We start from the raw sequence: 24,833 nt of genomic DNA, 5'->3' as shown, positions 1-24,833 counted from the left end.
ATGAACAATCAATAGCTAATTTCTCTGATATAGCTTTTTTTCAAAACCTAATCGCAGTTTCTACAGTAAAGGTGTTAAACTCTGCACAAATATTGAAAATTAGACATGATAGTTCTTGTGTTTTCATGGGGGTGTTTTAAATGTTGATGAGGCTTTGTCGTCTCCCTGCAAATTTGTTTTGAAATTTTTACAGGTTAGGCTAAACACCTATTTGCACAATTTGGATAAATAACTCACTACTAGGAGGTTGATTTACTGATGGACATTGAATGCGGCACGACTCAGTTTAAGCCCCGCCCCTCCTAGGTGTTCACCTGGTGTGTCCTCTTACCTGCCTTTCATGCAGGTCCGGGGAACTTTAGCTGGGAATATGGAGCCCCCCAGCTCCACAAAGATTAGTTTTATCTTGTGCACACAAGTTAATTATCTTGCGCAAATAATTAACTGTGCGCATATGATAGTAACTTTAACTTCAGGGGCTCCGTGGAACATTTCCTGAAGTCTCCACTGGCTGGTAGAAGAAATGCTCATTTTTTTTCTACATATCTAGTAATATGTGACTCTTATTATTATTATTATAGAAAAAGTAAAATAACTCCTTTAAGTATGTGGGTAACTGGTGTCGCCACTGCACAAAAACACAGAGACTATAGAAAACGTGGAGTGTTAATGTAGAAACATGTTGCAACAGGCGATCCAAATACTACACTTCCTGTATGTGCCCTTTTGGATTACTTCTGGCAGTATCTGAGAAACTATTTACAAAACTCTACATATTTACTACAAAAGCACAGGGCCAAAGTGCATGGAGTTGCAGAAGTCAACAATTACTGTGCATTTATTCAGAATGCTGCACTTAAACTATTTTTGGAATAAGCAGATAAATAATAGCCTACATCAGGGGTGTCAAACATGCGCCCGGGGGCCAAATGCGGCCCACCAAAGGGTCCAGTTCGGCCCCTGGGATGTTTTTGCCAAATGCAAAAATTCCACAGTCTTGAATTGAATTAAGCAAAAAAAATAAAATAAAATAAAAATAAATAAATTAGCTCGAATTAAGGAAAAAATCTTGAATTAAGCAAAAAATAAATAAAAATAAATAAATCTTCAATTAAGTAAAATAAATCTTCAATTAAGCCTACATAAATAAATAAATAAATAAATAAATAAATAACAATTCAGTTAAGTACAAAAAATCTGGAATAAGCCAAAAAAAAAAAAAAAAAAAAAAAATCTCAAATTTAGCAAAAAATCTTGAATTAAGCCCAAAAAAAAAATAAAAAAAAAATCTTCAGTTAAGTGAAAACAAATCTTGAATTAAGCCAAAAAAATCTTCAATTAAGTAAAAACAAATCTTGAATTAAGCAAAAAAAATAAATAAATAAAAAAAAAATCTTCAATTAAGTAAAAAAAAAACCTTGAATTAAGCCAAAAAAAAAAAAAAAAAAGAAGAAAAATCTAGAATTAACAACTTAATTTGTTTTTTTTGTTTTAGTACAAAAAATAACATTAAATTATAAAAATATTTACATTTATAAACTATCCTGGAACAATTAAATGTGAATAACCTGAACAAATATGAACAACCTGAAATGTCTAAAGAAAATTAAGCACAATTTTAACATTTTTTCTGCTGTTACTAAGTGTTTAGTGTCCTTGTAGATCTGATCCATAATGCACATGTAGAAATGATAAGCTGAGGAATAATATTATTAAAATTGCACTGAACTTTCTTACGTTTTTTAATTTAAATTTCAGTTTTTTCAGTTTTTTTTTTTTTTTTTGATAGTTTAGAAAAGTAAGTATTTTCATAAATTAATGTTTTTTTTTGGTTTGTTTTTGTTTTTGTTTTGTTTTTTTTTTTACACTAAAACACAGACAAAAATTTGGAGTTGTCATTATTTATAGGTTATTATGTTATTATTTTACTGGTCCGGCCCACTGGAGATCACATTTAGCTGAATATGACCCCTGAACTAAAATGAGTTTGACACCCCTGGCCCACATGGACTGATCATAGTGTCAATGAAAAAAAACATGGAGCTTTTGTTTTTTAACCCTTTCGTGTATACTGGTCACTACAGTGGACAGCTATTCTACAGCTGTTCTCTTGTATAGTCATGGATTTTGTTGTTCTTTTTTTTTTTTTTTTTTTACACATCTGTATTTAAGTTTTAAGTCACTACATACCTTTTCTGACATGAATTGGTAACATTATGTAGATCTCCCCTGAGCATAAATTCCCAGAATCACAAGCCCTCCCCATAGTTTTCACACAGTTTATCTGTAAATACATGTTTCTGTGCGTCAGAAATTAAACATGTGGTGTCCAGCTGAGTGGACATTTTTGCAACTTCATGAAAAATAGGTTCATAAATTTTTATTTATTTTTCATTATTATTATTATTATTTTTTATGTATTTTTATTTTATTTATTTATTTATTTATTTATTTATTTATTTTATTTTCAGAAGAAAATTTTCAATCACATTGTTTTTTTTCATGCCTAAAGAGGAATAAAAACACTCAGGAAAATTTTTTGATTAAGGTTCTCATAATTTGGGCATGAAAGGGTTAAAGTGTTTTCATAAAGGTTGTAAACTCACTGGAATCCACGTGAGTAAATGATGAATAGATTTACAGTCTGATCCATAAGTGTCTGGACAGTGATGCATGTTCACTACTGCAGTAGATCTGGAATGAAACAGTCAACATGTGGTTGAAGTGTGGACTTTCAGCTTTCATTCAAGGAGTTTAAAATAAAAATTGCATCAATCATTTAGGAATTATTTTGATTAAAGTCCCTCCATTTTCAGAGGATCAAAAGTAAGTAGACAACTGACTGACATGCAGCTTTGTGTCCAGATGTGTCCTGTTCATTGGTTATTCTATAAAAAAAAATGAAGCAGATTAAAGCTCTGGAGTTGATTCCAGATGGTGGATTTGCATTTATAGCTGTTCACCGGAATTCTCAATGTGATGTCCAAAGAGGTGTCAGTGCAAGTAAAGGAAACTAAATGAATCTATCAGAGAAATGGCAAGAAGTTGGGGAATGAATTCAAAGGTGAGCTCAGCAAAACCAAAAGGTCCAGGAGAACATGAGGATAAACCCTTTCACCACATCCAGGCGAGCCCAGAACACATCTGAGCAGGTGGACGAAGGTGGCAGAAAACTATCCTTTCTGTTCAGATTTAGACAAAGGCTTCATTTAACTTATGTTTAATGTGTATTTGAGGGGAATTTCCAGAGGTCTGACAATGGATAATAACATTTCTTTCTGATTTGGATTCTGACAGCCTAATACAGGGAAAATAACTAAAGCACATTACATTCATTATTTATGCTCCAGAAAAAAACAAAACAAAAAACAATAAGAATCTTTCACAAGATCGGGTATAAAGAATACACCAACTCATTGTTCATCCAGTCAAAAATATTAAAACTCAATGGAAACCATAATTTAAGGTTGTTTTTTTTTATTATAAGGCAAGGCAGGTTTATTTATATAGCATATTTCATGTGCAAGACAATTCAAAGTGCTTTACATAAAACATTAAGAACACTACAGCAGGGAAGTAATGAAAAGTATAGGCATGAGAGAAAAAAAAAGAAAAGAAAAGAAGAAAAAACCAACAGATAAATAGATAAAAACTTTAAGCTTAAAAGAAACAGTGCAGATCTGAATCTCTGAATAAAAACTCTATTCAAATACAGCTGAGAACAGGTATAAGGTGCACACATCTAGGAAGAGCTTTTGTATTTTTGTTTGTGGGGTGAAATTATAGAACAGTATGAATGTGGAGTTAAAACATCCAGGCTAAATTTGTAACAAATAAATAAATTCACCGTTGCCACTTTATTCCACTGTTGCTGCTGCTCATGCTGCTGCTATATGCACCACCACTTTAACTGTTACTGTTGCTGCATACTGTGAATTTTGTTATTCAGCATTTATTAGTATTTTTTATCCCTTTCAATTTTTTTTTTTTTTTTTTTGCATATTTTTTTCTTGCAGTTTTATTCTACCCTACTTACCGTTTATATATTCTTTTTTTTAGACTTTATATTTGATCTTCCTATGCTAAAATCGAGACCTGGGTATCTACAGTTTGTTCTATCATGTACCATTGATCGAATGGAATGACAATAAAACGGAGTCTGAGTAAATATAATTCAGTTTACATAAAGGTCTAAAGCAGTGGTTCCCAACCATTTTTGGCTCGTGACGCCATTTTAACATCACAAATTTCTGGCAACCCCAGATGTTCCAAACTGAGCCTTTTTTTTGCTGAAATTAATTTGTTCTTGATCATGTAATAGTTTGCTATACTATGTTAGAAATAAACATTAATTTTAGACACATTTAGTCTATATAATGTATATTATTATGGACAGAGGCAGAAAAGCCAGGTGTGGATTACTGCACAAAGTGAGAATTTTATTTTCCTTGGTCAGGATATGTACAGCATGTATTTTCAAGGCTGACAATTAATACTGACCAAATGATAACTCAAACTATGAATTATGAAAGAGCTGCAGCATCTGAAACTGACCACAATGAACATTTGACAGATAAACAGTACCACAGTGCTTCAGTGTCAGCTTCACAGTTTGTCTTTTATGGATTGGGATTGTCTCTGTCAACTCACCATATATTTTTTATTAGTAAGTTGTTGTGAATTCCAGGCAATCCCACATGGAGTTCCGACCCCAAGGTTGAAAAACACTGTGTTAAACGATCAACCTCTTTTTACAGCAGTTTTACATGGGGTTAGGCTTAAAGGAATCAACTGTTATTTGGTAAAATATAAAAAATGCATCAAGACTCAGTGCATTTAGGAATATGTAAAACAAAAGCATTACCTTTTTCTATTACTAACCGAAGCTCTTTTGTTCAACATTTACAGATATTTTGTTGCAACAACATAACCATTGATTTTTATCCAATAACATTACGTGAACAGCATTAAACAAGTTGATTTTATATGGGAATGTAACTTCTGCTTCAGTTTCAGCTTCACAGTTTGTCATGTCTTTTATGGATTGGACTATTTATGGACTCACCATATATTTTTTATTAGTGAGGTTTTTTTTTGTTTGTTTGTTTTTTTTTTTTTTTGGGGGGGGGGGGGGGGGGGGGATTATCTATTACTAGAAATTTCAATCGACCCCATTTGAATTGCAGGCGACCCCGCATGGGGTCCCGACCCCAAGGACAGACACTGGTCTAAAGAGATGAGATATCAGGACCCGAATGTTTGAATATAGTTTAATATAACAGTCATCATCAGCATCATCAGCATCAGCATCCTCCTCATCATCAGTCGTCGCTGGTTTACATTCATTCATGTGTCATGACATCCTATTTCCACACGATGGCAGCATGGGTCACCTCCCTCCCTCTCTCTCTCTCTCTCTCTCTCTCTCTCTCTCTCTCTCTCTCTCTCTCTCTCTCTCTCTCTCTCTCTCCGGTGCCATGGGGCGGTCTGTCGCCCAGTGTCACCCATCGGCCGTTCACTCAGATCGGTCACTCCGGGCGCGCGGCTGCGGCGTGTTCTCCTTCTCCTCCTCCTTCTCCTCCCCCTCCTCCCTCTCTTCTTCTTCTTCTCTTTGGAATATGAGAGCCTCGACCACCCAGGGGAGTTTACGGATCACAGGACCGGAGGTGCAGAGCCCGGCACAGGTGAGCACCTTCCATTCCCTCCAAAGGAAAAGTTGATTTTGTTCTAAATCAACCCCTCATCTTTTGTACAACCTCCCAAAGCCACAACTAATGCAAAGTTCCAAATGTCATCTTTTATTTCTGTCTTGAATAGATGAAGTCAGTGATGCAGGAGGTTAATTCTGCTTAATGAGTGACAGCAGCAGTTTGAATGTTGCATTTTAATCACTTTTTCTTCTACAATTAGGTTAGTGATTGACAGTCTTCATCATGGCTCTGTAATTGAAAGCTGAATTAATCTCCTCTTCATCAGGCTGCACACATCACATGCATTACTCTTCATTTGTGCTGCTCATAATTTTCACTCACTATTTGGCTCATTTCTGTGACCTAATTGTATTGTTTTCATTTTTTGTGCATTTGCTATTTAACTCATTATAAAGGGTGTATTAATGACTAAGGTTTTTTTTTTTTTTTACTGTCACAGATGTGTTGTTGTACTGAGGCTGTATGTAGTTATGTTGGACTTTTTATACTGAGGGGTGGGTTTTTAGAGTTTATATAAAGAGGAAAATAGTAAAAACACCTCAAAACTCCTTTAACATGTACTTGTTAATATTTTGTATAAAGCGTGGATACATTAACTGCATAAATGTGTTAATACAGGCTTACTTATACTGTGGGATGTAATAGAAATGTCAAAGTCATGATATTGTTTGATTATCCTTGAGGATTTGTTGGGTTTTCTTTTCCTTATAGTCTTTTTAAGACCTTGATCTGAATCTGTGAAGTATCTTGAGATAATCTTATTGTTAGTGCTGCATAAATAAAACCAAATTAAATGATTGTAACAGACTGGATGTACATGAAGACAAATATGGGCTACAAACAAACACTGACCTTTGCATTTTTGATGAAATGAAAGTAACCTTGCTGGACAAGTGCTGAAACTTTAGGTAAACTCTATTCGGTATAGTCGATACTCATTAAGACATGTTTTATGACACTTATGTCTCCTGTCATTACAGTAAGAGGCGTGTCTTTGTCTCTCAGAGTCAATATGACAGTAATAGGTGGGACGACGCTTCTGTAACACCAGGATGTTCATAGTCCAAAGGCATTTTTCATGCGCACGGCCTCTGATTTCCCCCAAAATTGCTTCGCCTCCTTTCAGCATCTCCAAAAAACTTTTTTTTTGTGGTTGTCAGGGCTCATGAAAAGGTCAGCTGTTGTTCAATTACTGTGAACATATAGAGCTCATTGCTGGCATTTCATCTCCAATACGCTGCAGTTTCCTTCACTTGTTTCATCGTTAAAGCATTTTGTATTTGAGGAAATTATAGACAAGCTCACATGGTTGTTGCACTTTTTATTGATATGGGGATTTCATTTTGCAGGTTAAGCTCCTGCTCCTCTGTTTGGCTGCTTTTCAATAGTTTTAATTGACTAAACATTGTAAATGCACTGCACAATAGTAGAGAAACTGCTGGGAATACACTGGAGATTGTACTGTTTACACTGTACAGGTGTGTGGTTTTATGTGTAGAGACGCATAAAGAAACACATACAGGCAGAAAAAATCAGGGGAATTTAATTTTAAATCGTAAACAGATCACAATATCCTAACTACGACATAACATATGGGGAATTTAACATTTGTAGTGAAATTTCATTATAAAATATACAAGGATTGTTCAACTCAACTCAGTTCAATTCTGAAGCTGTAGAGACAAAGTGGTTTTATGTACTTTGTTTAACTCAGTACATCTTAACTCTTTCATGCATAGTGGTCACTACAGTGGACAGTTATTCTACAGCTGTTCTCTTGTATATTCATGGATTCTGTTGTTTTACTTTCATATAAACCAACACTGTGGACACTTATGCAACACCCCATACATTACAACTCATACCATTACTGTTCCTGTTTTTGCTAAACCTGATCTGCAGTAACATATCTGAGTGTAAATCAGTTGCTAATTCTTATTAAACTGTAATTTATATTTCTTTTAAAAATAAAAGTTGTTTTTTTTTGTTGCATATTATCTGAGTGAGTAAAACTACTATTATAGTATGTTAAAATGTGAGGAAACATCAGTTTCGTAGCAATAAAAATGATTTTATTTCATACTTTTCACACAGTATGTCAGTAAATACATGTTTATTTGCTACTAAAATTAAACGCATGGTGTCCTGCTGAGTGGATATTTTTGTGACTCCATGAAAAATAGATTCCTAAAAAAATTTCAATCACATTATTTTTTGTTGTTTTTTTCATGCCTAAAGAAGAATAAAAATATTCAGGAAAAAAATATTGATTTAGGTAATCATAATTCATGCATGAAAGAGTTAAAGATAATGTACCTTAACCCTCTATAACCCCAGCAGAATAGAATAGGATAGAATAAAATAGAACAGAATAGAATAGTACAGAATAAAATACAATAGAATAGACTACAAATCTTTGTTGTCACTGTAAGCTGTACAAAAAATTATAACAATAATGAATATTCTATTGAATTCTAAATGGCATATATGTAGAGAGTGAACACAACCAACTTGTGTTAACACTGAATACATTAAATGTTTTATTTCATGCACTTTGAAAATCATTTAACCATTTCCATTTGTCTAATTTCTCATTTTTACTAGATGTCTTGTTTTTGTCTATTCTCCATACAGTTTTGGTAACCGAAACAGTAAAACATAAATATATTGTAAACATTCACTTACCTGTTGTTACAATTAAGCAGTCGTGTAAAACCAACCTGTTTTGTCACTAAGTAAGTTTGAGTAAAACAGATAGTTTGCTGGTAAACTTACCAAAATAGACAGTAGATTTGGAGTCTTATCCCCGAATCTCAGTTGATAATCTTTCCATTTGTGTGATGTAATAATAAAAGAAAATAATAAAAAATGAAAATGCAAGCAACACACTTATGCCAACGCACATCCCACTCTTTCTGCTCTGATTGTTTCCCTGCGGTATTGATGGATTACAGACACGGAGGAGGGAAGACTTACACTGTATTTAGTAAAACTGGCACATGTCTAAGCAACCACAGGAAGCACAACATCTTTATGGAAGGCCAATGCAGTGGTGTCATCCAAAAGCAATTCCCTAGGCCACTGTTTAACACACACACACACACACACACACCCCCACCGGTAACAAATCACTGTTGTAGCTTTTTGACATTCTAAACTTGGAGGTGCTTTTCTAGAGTCAACTGATACACTGGACAGATGATTTTATCAGTATACAGATAGTATTATTTTACACAACATATACAGCACAAATAGCTTATTTTCTTAATTTGAGTTATGTACAGGATGTTGGCTGTCATTGTTCAGAAGCCTAGTATAATGGTAGTGGGAGTCTGAAAGAGCTTTTTTCACAATGTGTTCAACCATTATCAATAATATATTTGTGAAAGAAAGATGGTGATGCTGTACTTATACTCCAAAATCTCAAATCATATCAGAGTTTTCCTTACCTTTATGTAAGAATTAGGCACAGGTGGAGGTTTTGATCACTGTCCAGCAAGAAAATGTGAGGTATTTCTAGTAAAAAATATAAAATGTAACCATTATTATCAGTTTTGAAAAGCTAAAACAACAACAACAATATCCAAGAAGCTTAACAACAGACGGACTACAACCATTAGATCAGGTACATACATTTTAACATAGAATAAGGGTAGATTGGAAAATATGTTGCTTTCAATACATATTTTAAGTGTTATAATCACATTTAAAAGCATTGTAAACCCCCCCCCCCCAGAAGGGGAAGCAAGAGGTATTGTTTTTGGTTTGTTTGTTTGTTTCATTGTTAGCACTCTAGCAGCAAAACTATTGGTTGAATTCATACCACATGGGTTTCTAGATTGCCAGTGACCCACAATAGATGTCATTACATTTTGGGAAAAGTAGGTCAATGTTCTTTTCTTCTCCCATTTATTTATAATGGGTGACACTTCAAATGTCTATAAAAGCATCAATTTTCTTTCAATTTTCTTCAAACTTGGCACATATATAGAGGCAATTGATATGCTGACATCAGCACACACATAGACATGATGACATCAGCTGGATCCATGCCAAAATAAGATACAATACGTGTGAGGGGCGGGGTTTGTCGTGCCTGGCACCACTTGTTTTTAGAAATTAAACTGATGTTGCGGTCAGATCCATCTGTGCCTGGAACTCAAAATCTTACATGTTTTTTTGCATATGTGTGTCCCATATCTGGATCCTACTCATAGACGGTCCAGATCTGGATCGGATTTGGATTGGATTCTTCACCACTGTTATACTTTTGGACATTTTTGTCATTTTCTCAGAAATGAAGGGAGCTGTTGTTGTGAAAACAATCACACACACACACACACACACACACACACACACACACACACACACACACACACACACACACACACACACACACACACTGCATAACAATATCTATCAGCACAATCTATTTGTTGCAGATCTGGAAGACGATCCAGAACTAAGAGCATATTTTTCTTTCACCTCTAAATTCTCAGTTTTGAACACAGATTTGGTATTTAGTCACTGTTCATTCCTTTTACATACAGTATTAGACCTGTTCATACTCATTCTGATAATAGAACTGACAGCATTGGCAATGAAATCACAACGACTCCACCCCAAGTAACTTCAATATGACTGATGATAGAAACTTGAATGCAGATCCTGGGAGTATGTTTTAAGGTCAAGGAATAGATTTATGCGGTGTGTATGTCTTTTTAGTGTACTTACAACACAGTCAAATTATTCACAGTGATGAATATGATTTAAGGGGATGAGGGTCTGCAGTCACTGATTGTCTTCTTGGAAAACAAATCCTACTTATCAGAGGTTTTTTCCTCCTTAATGTTAGTATCTGCATCGTCCCCAATAACCCAGTATCAGTCAGCCTCTGATGCTTGCCAACATCTTTTGGCAAGTGCACATGTTCAAATATGTGTACAAATATGTGTAATCTTTTTTAAAGACATACCCTTGGGCCAACATTAACAATAAGACCCAATAGATCCTCATCACCCATCTTCCTTGAAGTTGTATCCCAGTAATAAAGTTACAGTATGGCCTCCAGCAGCATCTGGACGGAAAACCATGTAAAAAAAATAAATAAGAAAAACTCTTGTGGTGATTTATCATTACTTGGCAATTTACTGCATCAGAATTTAATTTTGATTTGAGACAGACAAAAGCAGTCCTTCTTCCTCCAAAAATTAAAACCATGAGAAAGGCACGAGTCCAGCCCTGGCCAGTGTCCAGGAGCAGACTGATAGTGCTGGATAGTATGAGCATCTGTAAATGAATCAGCAGGTGAAATAAACTGGTGCTGTGAGACAGTGAGTGTACCCAGGTAACCTGCCCCTGGCTCCTGAAACTAGGGCACGAAATTTGTCACAGGGAAAGTGAATTTGTTGGCTCTGGTCTGTGCTTTCACTGGAAATAGTTAACTTGTCGTCCCTGCTATCGGCTACTATTAGCTGCTCCCTGTGGACATGTAGGGGAGAGACACTGCCTTCGGGCTAATTTTAGGTTGTCTGTGCTAACGGTAACTCATTAGCCCATTTCCAGCCCCAGCCAGGTTTTATTCATTATAAATGTCAATCCACCTCACCCAAAGCTGCATATCCATTAATATTATTACCAAGGGAAAGTTTTCATATGGGCAGTAGTACAAACACACTGCTATCAACAATAGTAAATACTTAGACTAGGATCCTACTCCTGATACCGAAGCGGAAAAGCCTTTTCTTACACCTGCACTGACTGTAAACATAACACTGACTTATAATCACCTTGTACAGTTGATATAGTGAAGAAAACAGAACAGCCATGAAATCATATTAGCTCATTTAGGATCACGTGCAACATCCATATACTGCATTTACTAGATGCTAATTTAACATCTGATCAAGGGACAACAGTTGTCTTACACTGGCACATTTACAATTTTGTTGGTTTTATAGTACTGTTATTGAATAAACAAATAATGCACCATGTTTTTAATTTTACCTTGTATATATACTGTATATGTTGCATATATTTCTTCTGTTTGTGATATAGAGTTGGTCTTTTGTATATTTTCAGCATTTCTTTGTAGTTTTACATATCATCAGTATTTGTTGATATATATTTCAGCAGTGCAAAAATCTAAATCTTACCAAGTGTATTTTCTCATTTCTAGTCAATATCTCATCACACTTAAAACAAGACATAATTACCTAAAGAGTAACTTTTCAGTTAGATATAAGAACATATTTTTAGACAATAGATCTTGAAAATCTAATTTAAAGAAATCTTACCAAGATCATTTTCACTTGTTCCACTGGCAGATTTGTTTTGCTTAATACAAGATTTTTTTGTTTAATTCACAAAAAATCTGATTTGGAACTTTAATGTTTGGATGCTTTTTCAATGCGATATGATAAATATATTTAATCTTTTCAGTACACAAAAACAATAGTCGGTATCTGTAGCTTAACCCATAAAGACCCAGTGCTACTTTTATGTTAGTTCCCAAATTAATTTATCTCGCTATTTAACCTTTCTTAAGTGATTTCTCACCATTTATCATATATTATCCTCTCCATTTGGCATTTTTTCCAGTAAATATCAGGTATTTTCCATTATTTATTTTACTGATTATGTACTTTAATCATCATGCTGAGATTACATTTGAGGGTTACCATACCAAAAAGAGAGAAAACTTGAGAAAAAGTGACTTTTTCAGCAAAATCAGTGTTTAACGGAACATAAACCAAGTGTCTAAAACCACTTTCATTGATCCAACTCTATGGGTTTTACCGGTGAATCAATGTTGTAGAAGATGACGGTGTTTCCACGGTAACTAGAGAGCCTCCGTTCATCCAAATGGGTCATATCTGATGACCATGAAAAGATGGCGAAGTGCATTTTACACTAATTATTTACATGGATTGGTAGGTTTAGTGGCTCTAAAGTTATTATCCATTTTAGATCAGTAGATGGTTTTTGTGTCAGCGGTGTATATTTGGGTCCTTATGGGTTAAGAAATGACATGCTGTCATTATCGCCACAGTGTTTGCATTTCTGTTATGTCATTTTGCACCTGTACAGTAATGCTGCACAGCTGTCACTGAAGAGGTGTATATGTGTAACAGTATCCTGGATACTATCAGAGTACTCCAGACTCCAGATTTCTCAAACTGGGATAATGGTTGTAAGGTACAGTGTTTCCATGTGCAAATTCAAAGATAATGACATACACATATTGGGCCCAAATGGGTTGTGGAGTTGTTTTTAGTGGGTTGCCTATTAGCAGAGTAAAATAAAAAGAAATAGTAAGATACACTCCTGTGGAAAAGTTTTAGGCAGCCTTTAGATTTGTTGTTTTTGCAGCATTAAAATGAACATGCATATTTGTTTCTCAGTCTCTATTGTTCAGATAGAACAAGACAATACGGGAAATATGTGCACAGTCTTAAAAGACACACAAAAAACTGAACTAAATATGTTGTAAAGGTTAAAGTCAGTATTTTGTCTGACCCCTGACCCTTTGACAAGAACCAGCAAATACCAGCAAAAACCATTAGAAACATCTGGCATGTGTTGAATAAAACCTGAAATAAAAAATCAGAAAGTGAATGACAAAAATGTCATATTGTCTGAACAAAAGGATTAAAGACATGTTTAGTGTAAAAGGAAGGTCACACTGAATACAACCACTTTAGTTTATAGAAGCTATTTTTTTCACTGGAACTTTTGTTTTTACTGCTGTACATACTTTACTGTCATAAATACAGCAGTAAATGCAAAAGTTTCAGTGAAAAAAAAACAGCAATTCATGATCTATTTTTCTAATTTTGGGTCCTGAGGAGACACTAAATTTCTCTTAGATCGCAAGCAGAAAATGGTACCACTGTTAGAGTTATGTTCAAGGGTAGAAATCCTTTAAATTCATTATGAAAGTGTAAAAGAATAAATTAGTCCACACCAATGCATGTAATTAGTAGAACCACAGCAGTGTCACAGATGAATGTATATGATACTGTGGGCTTATAGTTGATTTATCTAGTAGATATTGTCAGAATAATACAACAATGTCAGTCCAATATGATACAAAAATGCAGAGTTTCTGCTAACATAACAGCAACAAAATGCCATCACACACACACACATGCACACACACGTGTACGCACACACACACACACGCACAGCTGAAACCACCAGAAACCAATTCGCCTACATATTAAAAGAGGTGAGAAAATTATGATTCAGATTCTACCTCTAAAGATCATCATGTGATGTTTTGGCCAGATCATCCAGCTCTGAGTACATTAAAACAAAATCAAAACCTGGTAATAATTAGCATTTCTATGTGCGTATGTGAAGTTGTGTTGGAGTCTATATGGTGCTGGGGTGATTGATTTTAGCCGACGGCGTTTGTAAGCTAATGGTAATTAGAGCTGTACACAGAAAGTGTCCATTTGGACTTTCCAACTACAGTAAGAACTGTGTATTTTGAACAACTTACACAGAGTCAGATCAGTGTCTTCTTCAAATACAGGATATATTTTCTCACCATAAGATGAACAAAATAAGTGACATTAACGTTCTTCAGAGAAGGAAGTTTTTTTTTTTAATTTTTAAGTACTCTAGAAGCCTTACACTTGTGACCCTGTCTGTTTTTGTATGACAGCTCTGCTCAGTAACCTTTCATCCAGGACGTTATGTGTAGTGTTATCAACAGGTGACAATTACGCTTTCATTCACCATGAGAGGATGAGGCTCTCAAATGCAAAATGCCACTGATATGGCTTCTGTTATATGTCAGTGTTAAATTAGATTAGCAATTCTTCTTTGCAACAAAGTTATTAAGAGTGAGTGTTTTACCTTGTTGACATGTTTGGACTACATCTGCAGTCTTCTTCAGAGTGTCATCTGACGTCTGATCACGTGCCTTTTTGTCAGGTGACCGTCAGTGTTAAATGTTCTGCTGTTCTGTGAACTGAACCGAACCGAACCACCACAGACAGGAAACCACTGACCTACATTATCTGTTTAGGTTCTCCTATCACTCCTCAGTTGTTTGATACCGTTGTATCTGACTTCCCTCTGTCTGACCCCTAAACAGAGCTCAAGGGCTACAGAATTTCATGCAAACATTAATTTCAAGAAGTGAGCACAGATCACGTATACAGAATTAAGAAGTGCTCAGTTCCCCCTGTGAGTCTGAAACAGACCAACTACTGTTACATTCATGAACCAAGTTTGTCCTTTAGACTCAATAATGATGTAGTTGTTTGTTTTGGTATCACTGGAAGTTTCTCAATTTCACATTCAGGCTTTTTCTCATAAATTCACAACTTACAGGGCAAAATCCACCCTGTCTCCCTGAAATAATGCTCATATGTAGCAGAATTGTAGCTGCAAGTACATATTGTCATATATACACTCTATATATGACAATATGTACTTGCAGCTACAATGGGGTTTTCATCCATTTCACTGTCTTTACTGCAGATGTTCCTCCGCTGTAATTCACTCTTTCCTCACTCAACTGCAGTTGACAGAAGCAGGTCACATGTTGTAAAGACGCTTTACTATTGGTTGAGGGAGGAGGTGGCGGTGGTTCTGCGTTTGTGGGCATTTGTTTGTAATGCAGTCTGTGAAATAAAATGCTTAAGAATCGTCCGTGTTTAGAAATGAGATTGCATACATGTGTGAATCGAGATCGCGATCTTTAAATGATTAATTGTGTAGCCCTAATATAGAGTGTTACTTGCTTCATAACAAAATTTCACTACCCATCTGATAGTGTATTTTTCAAGTCATACTGCATTATAAAAGCTTTGTATGTGTTGATATGAATCTTATCTTATTAGAAATGGGGTCATTGTTAAACTGTGCATCTAAGTCAAAATAATGACACTTGACTCATTGAACATCAAACTTAAAGTAATTAATACAAAAACATGGAAATGAACATGAAACTAACAATAAAAACTCTATTGAGGTTTTTTTTTTTTTTTTTTAATCTTCAGATCTTTTATTTTTCCAGTCGGTATTTGTGGTTGGGAAGCTTAATATTCATCTTAATATGGACCAAATCCATTAATCGATCCATCAGTTATTCATTTGTTGACAATTAATGCATTTAGTAGTGCTCAACTAGTGGTTTCCAAACTTTTTTGGCTCGTGACCCCATTTTAACATCACAAATTTCTGCCGACCCCAGACATTCAAAATGTAGACTTTTTTTGGTTGTTTTTTTTTGTTGCTACATTTAATTTGTTTTTGATCATGTAATAGTTTGATATACTTTGTTGCAAATATATGTTAATTTTAGATGACATTTAGTCTGTGTACTGTATATTATTATGAATGGAGGCAGAAAAGCCAGGTGTAGATTACTGCAGAAAGTGAGAATTTTATTTTCCTTGGTCAGGATATGTACAGTCAGTCCAGCTTGGATTTACAAGGCTGACAATTAATACTTAACAAACAATAACACAAACTATGAATTATGAAAGAGCTGCAGCATCTGAAACTGACCACAATGAACATTTGACAGATAAACAGTACCACAGTGCTTCAGTTTCAGCTTCACAGTTTGTCATGTCTTTTATGGATTGGGGTTGTCTCTGTGAACAAACCATATATTTTTTATTAGTAAGTTGTTGTGAATTCCAGGCAACCCCACATGGGGTCCCAACCCCAAGGTTGAAAAACACTGTGCTAAACGATCAACCTCTTTTTACAGCAGTTTTACATGGGGTTAGGCTTAAAGGAATCAACTGTCATTTGGTAAAATATAAAAAATGCATCAAGACTCAGTGCATTTAGGAATATGTAAAACAAAAACATTACCTTTTTCTATTACTAATCAAAGCTCTTTTGTTCAACATTTACAGATATTTTGTTGCAACACCATAACCACTGATTTTTATCCAATAACATTATGTGAACAGCATTGAACAAGTTGATTTTATATGGGAGCATAACTTCTGAGAGGTGAGTCTGGTTTATACATTTTGTATCAGATAAAAGTAACAGTTTTACTTTCCAGTAATGGGCCAAAGTATTAGTAGTATAAGTATTTTCTATTTTTAAAGTGCATGGGGAAGCTGAACATTATGTGGACCTAAATGGCAGTTTTATTTCATAAAACAGGAATTACCAAACCATTATACAGAACCATACCTTTATATATTTGTAAGCCAGAAAAATGTTTAGCATTTTTTGAAAGCAATAAAAGGATAAATCATCCAGTGGCGTTAACTCATAAAGACCCTCTTATCTGGCACTTCCAAAATATATATATTTTTTCTCTGTTTGCCTCTTCTTAAGTGATTTATCACCATTTATTATAATATTATCCTTTGCATTTTGTGGTTTTTCAGTGAAATCATATACTGTCCTATATTTATTTGACTGATTATGTAGATTTTCATTAAAGCTCAGAGTAAAGGCGAAGGTTATTATGTCAGAAATAGAGAAAACTGAAGAAAAGGTGAATTTTTTCAGTGAAGATATCATTAACTAAACATAAAAACAAGCATTTCCATCCATTGTCATTGATCCAACTCCATGGGTTTTACTGGCAAATCAATGTTGTAGAAAATGACGGTGTTTCCATGGTAACTACAGAGCCTCTGAACATCCAAATGGGTCATATCTGATGACCATGAAAAGATGAATAACTGCATTTTACACCAATTCTTTACATGGATTGATAGGATGAGTAGATCAACAGGAATTAAACAGTTTAGATCAGTAGATGCTTTTAGTTGCTGGTGGAGGTTTAGGTCTTTATGGGTTAATATATAAAGGTAATGTATGAAAAAAATTAGGTTTAAGTCAACAAAATGGATGTTGGATATGCTGAAGGTGCTGATATCTCAACGAGTCACAATCATATTTCAGTACTTGTTTCTGACTTTAAAAGCTGTCTTTATAACATATGTCATTTAATTTGATGGGAGCCTTTTTTTGTTAATGTTCCTTTCTTAATTGATTGCTCAGTAACATTTTCCTTGAATGCATTATGAGCATGATTTCCTGGTACAGAAGGAGAAGGAGGTATTTATGCGGACAGTAGCACTATGAGAAAGTGGAAAAGTGATCAGTCCTAACTAAAAGTATACATTAGACACACAGTTGGAGATGACATTCTGTATTTCCACTGTCTGCCTGTCATTTGTACAGGCTCACATGGCCTCTTATGTGTATACGTGCATGTGTTTGTGTTTTTCACTTCACCCAGTAGTCATCCTCCTCAAACCCACCTCAAACTGTGACCTGGCGCTCTTATTGTGACAAGCCCAACATGGTCAATTACCTGCTCACAACCCATTAGCCTCACCCACGCTTTGTCCGCTCAGCTACCACTTGTTCCAGTCATGCATGCAGCTAAGAGTGTGGAAAAAACCCCTTCACAAATGGAGAAAAAGAGGAAATAATGGGTACGATATCGATCTGAGGGTCAGTTTGAGGTTTGGTTCAACTAGAGCAACATGTACTTGTCGTGAGTATACAGATGGTCTTCAGATTTCATGGCTTTTAAAATATTGTGTATAGTTTACACCTTTTATGGGAATTTATGTATGCACAGCAACCTAGGAATATGTGTTAGGAAATAATATGCAGTAATGTTTTAATGAAGGAATAGAAAATAATGTTTGATTGAAACTTTTTTCCTGACAGACAGCTTGAAGGCAGCTGTACTTGAGGAGCTAAACATCCAAGGATTGTCATCTATAATTCACAACCTGCTGCACTGTAAAAAAAAATCTGTAATTTAACAGAATTTTCACTGTTTATTTTACAGATTTTTCCTGTATTTTTAAGACACAGGAAAATATCAATGAAATGACAAAAATAGACCGTGATTTTACTTGTCAAATGTAAAATAACATGAAAAAACTGTAACTGTGAATAACCAAAAAATGTCAATTTCAAGAGATTTTTTTTTCTTTTTTCACAGAAAAATACAGCTGAAATACATTTGCAAATGTATTGTAATTTCACAAATATTTCTTGTCTATTTATGAGATTAAACTGTTAATTTAAAGTTTAATACTGTAAAATAAATAAATAAATAAATAAAACGAGATAATATTACTGACAATTAACCGTAAAAGAAGTATTTGTTCTGTAAGTTTAACAAGACTTGTTTGTTAATTGACAAATATCTTGTGTAATTACGGGAGGTTTCACAACAAAAATGTTGAATAAATATATTTTTGTGAATGTATAACATGTATAAGCACTGATAAACTGTCAAAATACAGTTTTTATCAGTGGATTGTACAACTTAGTCTCATTAAAAATTATTTATACATATATATATATATATATATATATATATATATATATATACATATATATATATATGTAATTTGATTGTTTTAATACATGTAAATATTCTTTATTAAACATTAAAAAGTCCAAAAAATATGCAAAATCTCATGTAGAGTTAGGGCAAAAAACTGTATTTTAATTTTGGAAAATTACCATATTTTTATGAGATGGTTATTTTCTGTTATTTAAAAATATTTTTTCAGCACCCCAGCTGCCGGAATAATATCACTTTTTTATGTTTTGTTTTGTTTTGTTTTTTTTACAGTGTAATGTAACTCAGGTACAGTACTGTACGATAGCCCCAGGCCAACATTAAGTTCTATGATCAGTAAAAACAAAAGTTACAGGGAAAAACAGCTTCTATAAACCAGGGAGGTAGTATTTAATGTGACCTGCCTTAACATGTCTTTATCCCTGTTGTTCAGACAATATGAGATTTATTGCATACATTTTCTGATGATTTATACCAGGTTACATTCAATACGTCAGCTATTTGTGTTGTTTCTTGTCATGGGGTCAGAGGTCAAACTAAAAAGTGACCTTAAGAACTCATTTAGTTCAGTTTATTGTGTGTTTTCTATGGCTGTGCACATATTTTCTGTATTGTTTTGTTGTATCGGGAAAAAAAGAGAACGTAAAATAAATAGTGTATGCTCATTTAAAGAACAAAGCTAAAGGTGGCCCAGACTTTTCCACAGTACTGTACAGTAACTAATATTAGTGTTAACTGTCATTGGATTATATGGTCTCTCCGATAGTCAGCTATCATCTATTAGTGTATTTATACATTATGCAAAGTTGTTTTACCGTTGACATTTCTGAAGTAGCTGAAAGTTACCTAATGGCGTTTAACAGACAGTGTTAGTTGTTATGGTCTGTGCAACGTTCCGACTGTGAATCAGTGCATCTTCAGATGTCAGAGAACAAGTGTCCTTTAGACCGACTGTGTAGCAAGAATGTGCCTTCACATGTGTCTCCAGTGATCCTTAGATTAAAACATGGCCCAAATTTTTATTTCATGTTGAACAAACTTGATTTTTGCAAAACTTTTTTTGCAAATACACTGTTACCCATAACATTGGAATAAAATATTTTTGCCTCTTCATGAAACGATTGTGACAAAAGGATTTATTCTTGATAGATAAAGTGTAAGTGGGACTCAGTATGTAATCATTACACCTGATCAAAGGTGATTACTGATGTATCTAAGTACGAATGAAAAGAGGAATGTGTCTGAACACAAAATTATTCCAACTTTATGGGGAACAGTGTATTATCCACTGCTATTCACTGGTGGCGGAAGCAGCTCATAAGCAGAAGTGTTTTCCCTCTGTTACATGCTGCATGAGATCACACTGTGAATCACTCAACATATGTTATATATTAATATAACAATTTGACAAGTGTATTTGTTTTTATTGGCTCTCTTGCATGTGCAAACTGTCAATATTCTATTTTGTCATGGAGAACCCAAAAACGCCACTTGTGACCTAAACCTACTGGCACTGCAGAGACACCAGACTGTACTAACCATTTTCTGAGCCTTCAGAAAATTTAAAACAAGTGAAATATCTGTGTTGGTAATAAACAGAGTCATATTTGACCTTTTCCCAGTCGTAGTTATCCTTTCCTTGTGGTTTAAAGGGAAAATGATTTTTTTTTTTTTTTGGCTGCAAAGGATTTTTACACTGCAGTACCACAAGTGGCCACCTGGGGATTTGGAAACATGTCAGAGTAGAAGCATCGTGTCCAATTCTCTTTATACACCCATGATTTCAGCTCTTTTTATTCCTAAGCTCCATCATCTTATTCAAATATACTGACAGCCAAAATACCAAACCTGAACATTCAGATCTGTGGCCCACAAAACACTGAGTGGTAGTCTGTGGTTCAGACTAGTTATATGACAGAGATGGTGATCAAGCTATAATTCTGGGTTACTTAAAAATGGAACTCTCCTTTTACACAATATTTAGTGTTAACTGTTAATAAAACAAGCTTTTAAAAACGATTTGGGTATTTTTAGACCCTCAACAGATACGGCCCATATGCCGCTACACTGGGTGTTACATTCCAAAGATTCTTTATTTTAGCTGCCAAATATGGTGAGTAGACTGGAAAAGATGTCTCCAGATGGTTACTTTGCTGCAGCAGATTACTAGATTCTTTTGCACATCACTTGCCATATGCAAAGAGCTTATATGTATCAAAAAGACACAAAGAACATGTAGCAGAAGTAGCTGCGTATGTAATCTCTAATAGTTTTTCTACTTAACATTAGACCCTGGAATGTGATAATGAGTTGATTTTCTGCAGATTTTGTCTGATTGGATGTGTCGTTATAGTGGTTATTCCAGGATAATGGCCCAGTTGTCTGCAGAAGACTAAATATTCTCTCTTCCTGCACCTACTCTGACTTTCTCATCTGAAGTTACATCTTCTCACCACATAGGAATGCCTTCTTCTATAAACCATATAGCTTTAATTGAGTTATATAAAGAGTTGTAATTCCTAAAACATTTTTAGGATTCTTGAGGTTGTCTTTTCCCTTTTCAAAAAAAAAAAAAGTTAAAGTTAACGCATATGATCAAAAAATGCTACTGAATAAATTCTGACATGGAAAACATTTAGTTACTGTGATTGATCAATGTTTCAGTGTCTTCCTGGATCTTCCCAAGTGAGTGGACAGAGTTATTCATTCTCATCCATAAAAAACAAACACAGCTATTTTACTATTTTAGATGTAAAATAGCAACAGAGTGCACAAGGGACCTGTTTTTTTGTTTTGTTTTGTTTTATATATATATATATATATATATATATATATATATATATATATATATATATATATATATATATATATATATATATATATATATACACATATATATATATACACACACACACATATATATATATATATATATATATATATATATATATATATATATATATATATATATATATATATATATACATACACACACATATATATATATATATATATATATATATATATATATATATATATATATATATATATATATAATAAGAAAACCCAATTCACAACAGGACTTAAGACCAAATTTGTGCTTAAATAAACATTCAGGGTCATATTTAGTGCAATTTATATTTTGCAAAAAGGTATATTTACCAGACCAGTACTGTGTTTTATGCATGTGTTATTGAAAACACACACCTTTTAAATACTTAACCCTTGTATGGTGTTTGGGTCTGTGTTACCCGTTTTCATTTTTTTATTAAAAGAAAAATAATGAGTAATTATTATTTTTTTATGATTTTTTTCCCCTCTCATATCTTGATTATGTTACATTTTATTAAAAAAACAAACTACAAATGGGTAGCACTTCAATTCATAAATGTGATCTAGCAAATGCAAAAGGCAAATATTAAACATATGCTTTTTTGTTGCTTGTAATTGGGATGAAGTAAATATCTGTTGAGTATTTTAACATAAAATTATTTGATTATGTTGAATTAAAAACCCACAAATGCAGCGGGTCCACCACACCCACGAACACTGGCTGAATAGCAAAAATATGAACACCACAAAGGGGTTAAATAGTCTTTACATAAGCCAAAGTAAGTGCATTTTTCCTGTCATTAGTAAAACAAACAGAATACATGTCTTCTACTCCAGACTTCAATGCTATTATCAGATTTAATACAAATATTCCCCACAATCAAAAACACACCTTTGTTGAAACTCTGTTTAAACCTTTAAAATGCTAATTTCTTTGGCAGCTGAAATAAAATCTCCCACCTGCGGGTCACAACATAGTGTTTTGTAATGGCAAAGGAGAGTTTACAGCAATTCAGAATATATAAGCAGAAGGGGTGGAAACAGCCCATACTGCTGCACAAACAACACAGCAACAAGCTCTGAGCAACAGAAGTGACAGAAAACACACAACATAAATAAGTCAGAGAGTGCCACTTAAATATGATTTTCCACACATAATTTAAGACAGACATTCAGTGCACTTTGAATTGTCGTCTGTTTACTTTATATTGTCTTTCCACCACATATTTAAGAAGATAATGGTTGTAATTGAATGTTTTCTGTTATATGCACAGGAACTTTTGCAATGGTAGACGGTTACTTTAGTTTATGGGTTTTGTGGCATCACAACAGTCCATTTGGTCTTGTGGAAACCTTACAGTTTTGCACATTGTGAATGAATCATCGCTAAATTAATTTCGCAGAAGGTCTGCATTTTATTTTGTTCCTTTCAAATTCTGCGCCATTAATAAATACTGACAAATATATTGGGCATTTTTGTATTAGTACCAAAAAATTTTATAAGAAAAACCTTTCACCACTCAGTGTCTGATTATCTAATAGGCATTTACAAAATAATCTCTTTTGACTTAAATAGGAGCTTAAAATGAAGTTCAGATGTTGGGAGTTCAGATGCTGTTTCCATTTATGTAAAAACCCCTAAAGACGCTGATGTTTTTATTCCTTAAGAAGATTATTGTTGTGATTCACCACAGTGAGTGAGGAGGATTTAAGGCAGTTCATGCAGTTAATATTTACATTACACAAAAATTTACATTTATCAGCTTTTAAGAGTTCAGTCAAAGTTAAAATATTCTGGTTTTGACTTTGACCCAGAAAAATAGCTTTTATAGATGTATGACAAGTGGGAGAAACGTAAAATGGTTGTAATAAATTCATCATGAATAATAAATGTTTCCTAGCTGCCCATTCCATTTTCTGTTCCCTCTATACATTCTGTCTCCCAAACAGGAAATATTTTACTCACATGCATGTGGACAAATGACAAATAGGTGCCATTTCCAGTGTTTACATTTTAATCCATAACATTATGGTCCTGGCTGATTGGATATCTGACCTTTGACTTTTCGTAACAATGGATGGTCAATGTGCCTTAATTTCAGATGTTGTTTGCAGGTCTTAACATATGAGTCAACGACAACTGCGACAGCGAGTCCTCATCACACCATCCATTAACATTTGGCAAATGTTTACCAGCGCATGTGAAGTAGAAAAGCAAAGTGGTTTTGTTTTTTGTTTTTTTGCTCTCATGTTTAACAATCCTACAGTGAAACAGTTTTTGAAGAGGCAGGGAGACCAATTTCACCTTTTACAATACCAGACAAAAAGGGACCAAAATGCAATTCAACTACTTTGACCAGCTCAGGGACTACAAATTCTGTTGAGTGGAGGTTGGTCACTTGGTGCTTTTGTCATCACGCTCTCCACCTTCACACACTGTCTGCATGCAACATACACAGCCTGGCCAGAAATAAATCACTACTCTGATTTAACTGTACAAACAGTTCAGATCCTTCCTTTGATTAATTACTGCAGTGATGAATATGTTACAGCTGCAACATGTTCTTTATCTCTAGCTGATCAGAGGTGTCAAGTAAATGAAGTACAAATACTTTGTTACCTTACTTAAGTAGGAATTTTGGTTATTTATACCAGTGGTTCTTAAATGGGGGTACGTGAAGACGCTCCAGGGGGTACGTGAGATTTTAAAATATATTTAAAAAGTAGCATCCATGCAAAAATCCTTTAAAAATAAAGAGCTTGATCACAGCAGTTGCCTCCCTGCCACCAAGAATGACAAAGATCCTCAGCAGAGCACAAGCCCAAGTGTCTCACTAAAATGTCTGACTAAATGCAAAAACACTCAGTTCAGCGCAACAATGCAATATTCAGTGTTGACAGTTGGTAATGTTGTCAGTCTTCTTTTTAATTATTAAATAGATATTTTAAGATGATAAACATAT

The 24,833-nt window shown here is 34.2% G+C and overlaps 1 protein-coding gene across 1 annotated transcript in view; it reads left to right on the top strand.

The window, feature by feature from the left end:
* The first annotated feature begins 5,538 nt into the window (after nt 1-5,538).
* Nucleotides 5,539-24,833, top strand: part of LOC115430785 (5-hydroxytryptamine receptor 4) — an 80,406-nt gene continuing 61,111 nt past the window's right edge. Inside the window, exon 1 of the mRNA XM_030150987.1 lies at nt 5,539-5,683. The gene's annotated coding sequence lies outside the window, so the exon portion shown is untranslated. The remainder of the gene's footprint in view (nt 5,684-24,833) is intronic.

Source organism: Sphaeramia orbicularis, chromosome 12 (assembly GCF_902148855.1).
Source record: "Sphaeramia orbicularis chromosome 12, fSphaOr1.1, whole genome shotgun sequence".
NCBI classification, from domain to species: domain Eukaryota; kingdom Metazoa; phylum Chordata; class Actinopteri; order Kurtiformes; family Apogonidae; genus Sphaeramia; species Sphaeramia orbicularis.
Note: the sequence above shows the minus strand (reverse complement) of the source record. Positions and strands in the feature narration are given on the sequence as shown.